The sequence below is a fragment of the Tamandua tetradactyla genome, chromosome 25 (genome assembly GCF_023851605.1).
Source record: "Tamandua tetradactyla isolate mTamTet1 chromosome 25, mTamTet1.pri, whole genome shotgun sequence".
NCBI classification, from domain to species: domain Eukaryota; kingdom Metazoa; phylum Chordata; class Mammalia; order Pilosa; family Myrmecophagidae; genus Tamandua; species Tamandua tetradactyla.
In genome coordinates this window covers 18760618-18770910 of record NC_135351.1, presented here as the reverse complement: position 1 = coordinate 18770910, position 10293 = coordinate 18760618, and positions in this window count along the sequence as shown.

The following is a 10293-nucleotide window of genomic DNA, read 5'->3' as shown; positions in this document are numbered from 1 at the left end:
ACTCCTGCCACTCTGTCCTCATGTGCTTTGTATCTTGATGACAACTTTTGTCATATTTTATGTTTATTGTGTTTACATGTTTGTATCCTCCTCCATCCTGTTAAGATTTTGATATTTTATTCTTTCTCCTTTTCCTTAAAGAGGAAGCATTTGGCATCATTTCATAAATGTACTGGTAAATTCTCTTGCTCTACAACTATGACTAATATCTCTAACTGGTTAATAAAAAGCCATCTATTTTCTAAATAATTTTTGAATTTTTGATAGATACTTTTAGAAGAAATAAAACCCTGACCAGTAGCAAACTAACAGTAAACAAAACAAATGTTCAAAACAGTGGCTCTAAACTAATTCTCAATGTGAAATCATTTGTTAGTATAACTCTGAGAGAACCATAAAAAGCTAAAAAAAGAAGGAAAAAATGATCTGTAATTCATCTATCCATTCACTCCACAAATATTTATTGAGAACCTGCTATGTGACAGACAATGTTGTAGGTATTATCATAGCTCAAGGCTGTGATGAGAATAAAACAGACACAAGAGGAAGTGATGGAAAGGCTACATTAGGTTGGTGATCAGGAAAGGAGTTTCCCCCAGGTAGTCAGGGCCTAAAGGACACATGAAGTTCTGGAGGAAAAGCATCACTTGCAAAGAAAACAGCTAGTGCAAAGGGCCCAAGATAGGAACACACCAAGGCCAGTGTGACTAGACTCTGGAGAGTAGGGCAAGGAGTAGTATAATAGGAGAATATCAGAGAGTCAGGCAGGAGTCCAATTATGCAGAGTTTTGAGGGCAGCATACAGTGTTTGGATTTTTTTCTGTGTGAAAGAGGAAGTTCTTGGAAGATTATAAACAGGCAAATTATATGATCTAGTTTATATTTTCAGAAGATCACAGTGTAGTTAGTACTGGTTGGTGAGGATGTGGAGAAATTGGAACCCTTAAGCACTGATTGCTAGTGGGAATGTAAAATGGTACTGTCACTGTGGGAAACATTTGGCAATTTCTGAGAAACTTAAGCATAAAATTACTATATGATCCTGCAATCCCATATCTAGGTACATATCCAAAAAGAATTGAAAACTGGTACTCAAGCAAATACATATTCATGCATGTGCACAGCAGCACTATTCATAATAGCCAAAAGTCAAGAAACATCCCAAACGTCCATTGACAGATGAATGGATAACCAAAATGTGGTTTATACACACACTAATTATGTGACGTTGGACCTCTGTAGTATTATCCTTTCTCCATAGAGAAAAGGACACAGAGTAGTGGTTGCCAGAGTCTGAGGAGGGCGGGGAGAATGGGGAAAAATTGCTTAGTAGGCACAGGGTTTCCTTTTAGTGTGATGACTTGTATGGAACTATATAGATGTGGTGGTTGCATAACACTGCAACTATACTAAATGATAGTGAATTATTTACTTTGAAATGATTAATTTTATGTTATGTAGATTTCATCTCAAATTTTTAGAAAAAATCATTGGAGATGCTATGTATAAAATGGATTGTAGAGGAATAAGAGTAGAAGCAAGGAGAGTGGTTAGGATCCATTGCATAAGTCCAACAAGAGCTGATAGAGTTTTGGATTAGGCTGTAGCAGTTGAAGTCATTGTTAAAATATACTAATAAATATTACTCCTGGACAGAAGCACCTGTGTGTCTTCATGTGCACACACAGAAACCCACACGCCATAGTTTAAGCAAAAGAATTAACTAATTATGTGACGTTGGACCTCTGTAGTATTATCCCAATTATGCTTTTGCGAGAAACAATTAACCATAGCTTGAAAACCAATTTTTACCCCTGCTCCCTGCTCGCAGTTGCCTAATTATTATAATAAATTATTCACTGAGCAGAGAAGGAGAAAATGTCAGTTTGAGGGGCTGAAAGGACTCAGGTAATAGAAGCATGAAATGTAATCTTCAAGGCTGCTTTTCTTTTTTTATTGTCCGAGTCTGCATCCATGAATTAAAAGTGATATTTAGTTGTGTCTGCTGAACAAATGTACCAGTTAGTAAAGTCTGACTGAATTATTGGGTGTTCCGTATATTTAACTGATTGGCTAGCTGTTCTGTTAAATCATCTCTTACCTAGGCTAAGGCAAACTCCAAACTGAGCTCCTTCTTGCCATTATAACCCTTTCAAATCCATTCACCACATTGTTGCAGGTGCTAGAGCTAAGAGACAGCTTTAATTGTTTCATTCCCCCCCCCCCCGCTATAAAATTTTCAAGAGCTCCCCATTACTTAAAGGATAACATCTCAGCTCCTTTTATGCATACAAAGCCCTCTGTATTTCTCCATACCTTGGCTCTGGCCCCTGCCCTCACTACATGTTTTGCTTCACCAAAACTCAGGAAGGGATCCCTGCTGTTCCCTTTGTCTGGACAACCAACCCTCCTTAAATGTGTATCCATCGAGCCTCAGCTCAGGCCTCACCCTCTCAACAAAGCCTCCTGGCATCATCCTTCCAGGTTGTATTGAATGTCTTTCTGTCTCCCTAAATCAGCAGTTCTTAAAGTGTAGTCCATTGAACCCTGGAATTTCTAGAAATTCTTACAGAGGGTCCACGAGGTCAAAATTATTTTCGTTATAATACTAAGTTGTTATTTACCTTTTCCACTGTATTGATATTGGTGATGATGGTACAAAAGCAATGAGTAAAACTTCTGATATTTTGGCACAGATCAAGGCAATGGCACCAAACTATACTACCAATAGTATTCTTCACCATCACACTCACCAAAAAAAAAAAGAAAGAAAAAGGCCATTTACACTTAGCAATGTCCTTAGTGAAGCCATAAAAATTACTAATTTTATTAACCCTGGGGTATACAATTTTTCAAATTCTATATAACAAAATGAGAAGTAAATATAAAGCATTTCTCTGCATGCCAAATGCCAAAGGTAGTCCCCAGAACAAATGCCTAAGTCACCTGAGGGATGGGATAAAAATATGAAACTATTAAACCTTACCATCAGGGAATCCCCTGATACTGTGTCAAACTTTAGGGACACCAAAATCAATAGGCCATGCCCTCGACCAAGAGGCTTACTCTTATGAAGCCTATGTAGGTAACAGAGAAGCTTAGCCTACCTAAAGGCATACCTAAGAGTTACTTCTGGAGGACCTCTTTTGTTGCTCAGAATTGGCCTCACTCTCTCTAAGCCCAACTCTGCAAGTGAAATCATTGCCCTCCCCACTACGTGGGACATGACATCCAGTGGTGAAAGTCTCCTTGGTGATGTGGGAGATGACTCCCAGGAATGAATCCAGACCTCACACCATGGGATCAACAATTACATCCTGACCAAAAGGGGGAAAAGAAGTATAATTAATAAAGTATCAGCGGCAGAGACAGTTCAAATAGAGTCAAGAGGCTACTCTGGAGGTTGCTCTTATACTAGCTTCAGGTAAAAAACCTTGCTACCTATCATAACCTGCCAACCGCCAACCAGGACAATTCCAGCCAATCCTGAAGAACACCTAGGGCAATATATAAGATTCCACAAGGGTTCCATGCACTAGAGTAACTTTCCAGAAACCTACAACCTCTAGATGGGTCCCTGTTCCAGATGTCCTGAAACCTAGCCCAGCCTCTTATCAGATAGTTCCATCTCCCTACCCCATATTAGTGACAGACCCTTCCAATATCAAAAATTTAGAATTGCCATAGCCCAAACACCCCTAAAGAGAGGGATGGAAAGATCAAAGGTGATGGTGGATTTATGCAGAGAAGATAGGATTTAACAAATACATATGAATGCTGAATCATTAAATTGATATCTCTTTAGGTCTCCAGTATTTTAGAGCAGATAGAAGTAAAAACCTAAAATTGTGAAATTGCAACCCATGTCAAAGTCTGAAATATGTTCTACAACTGATTGTGGTGCTGTGCTTTGAAATTTATAGCTTTTTTGTATACATGTTATTTTTCATGGAAAAAGAAGGGAAAAAGTCGATTGTGATGGAAAAAAAAATTTAAGCCCTGTATCCTCCTACATTCTGGAGCACCTAGAATGAAAAATATGAAAGGATCATATGGTAGCCCATGACAAACTCTGGGATCTGTCCTGTAACTACTTATTGAAGAGTACTTTGAAAACTATTGCCTTTTTATTTCTTCGCTTTGAATATATATTATACTTTACAATAAAAACAGTTAAAGAAGAAAAAGAACAAATGCCTGTGTGATTGAGTTGCAAGCTGAACTAGCTGTGTTTTTCATAGACCACTGTCTTTGCTTGAAAGGACTGAAAGATAAACTAGGATTATTCAGACTTGCATATTTGGCAGACCTTCTCTGAGAAAGGAACCAAGTGAGCCTGTCACTTCAAGGAAAACAACTGACAGTATTTGTTGCCAATGATGAAATTTGGGCTTTCCAGCAAAATTAGAATTTTGGAAAACAAATATCTGCCACTATGAGCTTGACAGATTCCCAATGCTTAAAGACTTTTCCAATGAGATCAGTTGTGATGTTAATGAATGTGATTTTTTAATACGTTGTATAATGAAATATGTAAACATTTGGAATATCTGCATGACTTAGTGAACTGATGTTTTCCAGATGACCAGTGTACAATATTACAAAATCATGTATGAGTGTATTAGTCAATGCTCTCTAGAGAAACAGAACCAACAGTAGATATCTGTAAATAAGGATTTATAAAGTTAGCTTATGCAGCTATGGGAATGGAAGAGTCCAAAATCCACAAAACAGGTTGTGAAGCTGGCAGCTCCAATGAAGGGTCTGGATGAACTCCACAGGAGAGGCTTGCTGATTGAAGGAGCAATCCAAAGTCTCTCTTCTCCCTTAAAAAGTCCTCAACTGATTGGATTAACTCATTAATGTGGGAGACATGCCATAGTTGATCACAGATGTAATCAGCCACAGATACAGTTAACTGACTGATGATTTAATACACCAGCCTTCCGGTTATCAACCAGCCACAAAATATCCTTGCAGCCACAAAATATCCATGAAAATGAGGTTGAAGAATTCATACTACCTGATTTCCAGACTTACCTTCAGGCTGCAATAAATCAAGATAGTGTGGTATTGGTATAAAGATAGACATGTATTTCAATGGAACAGAATAGACCCCAGCCTTCCGGTTATCAACCAGCCACAAAATATCCTTGCAGTCAGACCACAGGGCTTGCCTGACCAGACAACTGGGAAACATCACTTGGCTAGGATGACACCAAAACCTGACCATCACAATGGGTGAAAGATTTGCCCCAACTGTAAGATAGACCAATGTATTTTAATGTAACAGAGTACAAACTTTTTATTGCTATCTCTACAGATTGATCTATAGAATTAATGAGATCACTATCAAAATCCCAGCAGGCTCTATCTTTGTGAAAATCGACAAGCTAATTCTAAAGTTTATAAAAGAATGCAAAGAAATTAGAATATGCAAAGCAATAATAAAAATGAGGTTGAATAATTCATACTACCTGATTTCCATACTTACCTTCAGGCTGCAATAAATCAATATAGTGTGGTATTGGTATATAGACATGTATTTCAATGGAACAGAATAGACCCCAGAAATAAATCCACCCATATATGGTAAATCTATTTTTGGCAGAAGTGGCACAACAATTCAGTGGGGTAAAAATAATCTTTTCAACAAATGATTTCAAAACAATTGGAGAATCATTTGCAAAAAAGAAAAATAAACAAACATAAATTTCATCCCAATTTCACAACATATATACAAAAGTTAACTCAAAATGACTCCTTTCCTTAAATGTAAGAGTTTAAAGCTGTAAAACTTCTACCAGAAAACAGAAGTTATTGACCCTGGGTTTGGTAAAGTTTCTTAAATAACATGCAGAAAGCACAAACTCTAACAATAAAAAGAAATCAATAAATTGTCTTAATCAAAATTTAAAAGTTTTGCTCTTCAACATGGTATGAGAATGAAAAGAAAAGCCAGAAACTGGGAGAAAATATTTGTAAAGCATTATTTAACAAAGGGCTAGTATATAGAATATATAAATAGCTCTTGCAACAATAAGAAAATGACCTAATAAAAAAATGAGGAAAAGATTTGAACAGACACGTCATCAGAGAAAATCTATAAAATACAAATAGCATGTGAAAAGATGTTCAACATAATTAGTGATTACGGAAATGAAAATGAAAATCATGAGATACTGCTAATCCACTAGAATGACTAAAATTTTAAAAAGTGATAATACCAAGTTTTGGCAAGGATGAAGAGCAATTGGGACTCTCATACATTGTTAATGAAAATATAAAATGGTGCAATAGTTTGATAGAAAATTTAAACATATTCTGTATGACCCATCTGATCTACTCCTAGAAATTTACCAAAGAAAAATGAGAACACATGTTCTCACATTATTTGCACATGAATATTCTTAACAGCTTTATTTATAATAGTCAAAATCTAGGGGGAAAAAAAACAACTGTGTCACCAAGGGAATAGATAAACAAATTGTGATATATCTTAACAATGGAACAATACTTAGCAATAAAAAGGAATAAATTACTGATGCATGCTACAACATGGAGACATTTGAGAATATTTATGTTCAGTGAAACAAGCCAGTCAAAAAAGATTATTTACTTTATGATTTTAATCATCCCATTTTGGATGAACTTTTAGAACTGCCCTTTCTATATGGTAGCATTTATGGTGACTATTGAGGATGTGAAAGGTGACTAGTTCAAATTGAGATGTGCTGTGAGTATAAAATTCAAACCAGATTTTGAAGACATATTATGAAAAAAACAGAATCTAAAATATTTTATTAGTTTTAAATTACATGTCAAAATGATGATTTTTTAAAATAAATTGTGTTAAATGAAATATATTATTAAAGTTAGTTCCACCTGTCTCTTTTTACTTTTTCCATTACGGCTGTTAGAAAATTTGCAATTACGTATGTGGCTCACCTTTGTAGTTCACGTTATATTTCTTTTGGACAGTGATCTTATAGAAAATGCAAAGTAATCTATCATGACAGAAAACAAATCAATGAGTCAGTAAGGAGAGATGGCTTATAAAATGGCATGAGGAAACTTTGAGGGTTAATGAAAATGTTTATCTTGAGTGTGGTGATGGTTTATGGATGTATCCACATGTTAAAACTCATTTAATTATACATGTCAGATACATGAACATTCTAATATGTATGCCCATTAATATCTCAGCAACTCTGTAAAAAATATTTTTCAATTTTATTGGTATGTTTTCAGTTTCCATATTGCAACTGACCTTTAGGAAACTCTCCCTTATCAAGTTTTGGTATAATAGCAGAGGAGACTATTCATATTATTTGAAAAGGCTTTTAAAATATTTCTCCCTTTTCAAATTATCTATCTGTGTGAGGCCATATTTTTTCAAAACTCTTCAACCACAATAACATGTCTTGACAGACTGAATGCAGAGGTATATATGATGACCCTGATGTCTTCTCTTAAGTCAGATGCAAAGAGATTTGCAAAACTTTAAAACAATTGATGATCTTCTGACTAAATATTTAGTGTTTGGGAAGATGTAGTTCTTTTTCATTTAAGATATTTATGTTAAAACATAATGAGCAGAGAGACGGCCAAGATGGCAGCTTAGCAATGTGTGGGATTTAGTTCATCCTCCAGAACAGCAACTAAATAACCAGAAACAGTACAGAACATCTCCTGGGCCACATCAGTGACCAAGCACACTGCGTACCCCAGTCTGGACCAGCTGGACCAGCTGTGAGCCCCCCCAGAACTCAGGGAGAGTCTGCTAAAGTTAAAGATACTGCATCACCTTATGCTGGTGGGACCTGCAGTCAGACAAGTGCCACATACTGGGCAGGATAAGAAAAACAGAGCCCAGAGACTTCACAGGAAAATTTTTCAACCTGCTAGGTCTTACAGGGAAAACCGATGCAGATGACTCTTTCCTCCTGACAGGAGGCCAGTTTGGTCTGGGAAAATCCAGCTGGGGTCTATAATACCTAAGTAGACCCTCCCAAGGGTGGGGGGGAAAGGCACCATACAGGCAGGGCAAGAAACAAGAAAACAAGAACCGAAAAGTGCTCCTCTGTTAAACAAAACCTAAGCTAATGGTCCAGAAAAAGCTGAGCTGAATGTCAAAGAACAGACAGACAACAAATTCATCCAGCAAGAAAACCCTAGGTAAAAGAAGTGAAAACAACCTACAGAATAAACTAATTAAGGTAATTAAATGCCTAGATACCAGCAAAAAATAACAAATCACACTAGGAAAATTGAAATTATGGCCCTGTCAAAGGAACAAACCAATAATTCAAACGAGATACAGTAGTTGAAACAATTAATGCAGAATGTATGAACAGACATGGGAAACCTCATCAAAATTCAAACCAACCAATTGAGGGAGGATATAAAGAAGGCAAGAAATGAACAAAAAAAAAGAAATTCAAAGTCTGAAAAAACAAATCACAGAACTTATGGGAAAGAAAGGCAAAGTAGAAGAGATGGAAAAAAACAATGAAAACCTACAATGTTAGATTTTGAGAGGCAGAAGACAGAAATAGTGAACTGGAGGATGGAACATTGGAAATCCAACAAGCAAAAGAAAATATAGGGGAAAAATGGAAAAATATGAGCAGGGAATCAGGGAATTGAATGACAATATGAAGCACATGAATATACATGTTGTGGGTGTCCCAGAAGGAGAAGAGAAGGGAAAAGGAGGAGAAAAACTAATAGAGGAAATTATCACTGAAAATTTCCCAACTCTTATGAAAGACTTAAAATTACAGATCCAAGAAGTGCAGCATACCCCAAAGAGAATAGATCCAAATAGATATACTCCAAGACAATTACTAGTCAGAATGTCAGAGGTCAAAGAGAAAGAGAGAATCTTGAAAGTAGCAAGAGAAAAGAATCCATCACATACAAGGGAAGGCCAGTACGATTATATGTAGATTTCTCAGCAGAAACCATGGAGGCGAGAAGACAGTGGTATGATATATTTAATTTACTAAAAGAGAAAAACTGCCAAACCAAGAATTCTATATCCAGCAAAATTGTCCTTCAAAAATGAGGGAGAAATTAAAACATTTTCAGACAAAAAAAATCACTGAGGGAATTTGTGACCAAGAGACCAGCTCTGCAAGAAATACTAAAAGGAGCACTAGAGGCAGATACAAAAAGACAGGAGAGAGAGGTGTGGGGAAGAGTGTAGAAGGGAAGACTATCAGTAAAGGTAAAAAAAGAAAAATTAGATATGATATATAAAATCCAACAGAGAAAATGGTAGAAGAAAGTACTACTCATACAGTAATAACACTAAATGTTAATGGATTAAACTCTCCAATCAAAAGACATAGACTGGCAGAATGGATTAAACAACAGAACCCATCTATATGCTGTCTACAGGAAACACATCTTAGACCCAAGGATAAACATAGGCTGAAAGTGAAAGGTTGGGAAAAGATATTTCATGCAAATAATATACTAATATCCAAAAAATTAGACTTCAAATGTAAAACAATTAAAAGACAAAAAGAGGGTCACTATGTATTAATAAAAGGAACAATTCAACAAGAAGACATAACAATCATAAATATTTATGCACCGAGCTAGAATGCTCCAAAATACGTGAGGCAAACACTGAAAAGAGAAATAGACACATCTACCATAATAGTTGGAGACTTCGATTCCACACTCTCATCAATGGACAGAACATCTAGACAGAAGATCAATAAAGAAACAGAGAATTTGAATAATACAATAAATGAGCTTGACTTAACAGAAATTTATAGAACATTACACCCCGCAACAGCAGGATACACCTTTTTCTCAAGTGCTTATGGATCATTCTCAAGGATAGACCATATGCTGGGTCACAGTGGAAGTCTCAATAAATTTAAAAAGATTGAAATCATACAAAACACTTTCTCAGATCATAAAGAAATGAAGTTAGAAATCAATAATAGGCAGAATGCCAGAAAATTCACAAATATGTGGAGGCTCAACAACACACTCTTAAACAACCAGTGGGTCAAGGAAGAAATTACAAGAGAAATCAGTAAATATCTCGAGGCAAATGAAAATGAAAACACAACATATCAAAACTCTGGGATGCAGCAAAGGCAGTGCTAGGAGGGATATTTATTGCCATAAATGCCTATATCAAAAAAGAAGAAAGGGCAAAAATCGAGGAATTAACTGTCCACTTGGAAGAAGTAGAGAAAGAACAGCAAACTAACCCCAAAGCAAGCAAAAGGAAATAAATAATGAAGATTAGAACAGAAATAAATAAAA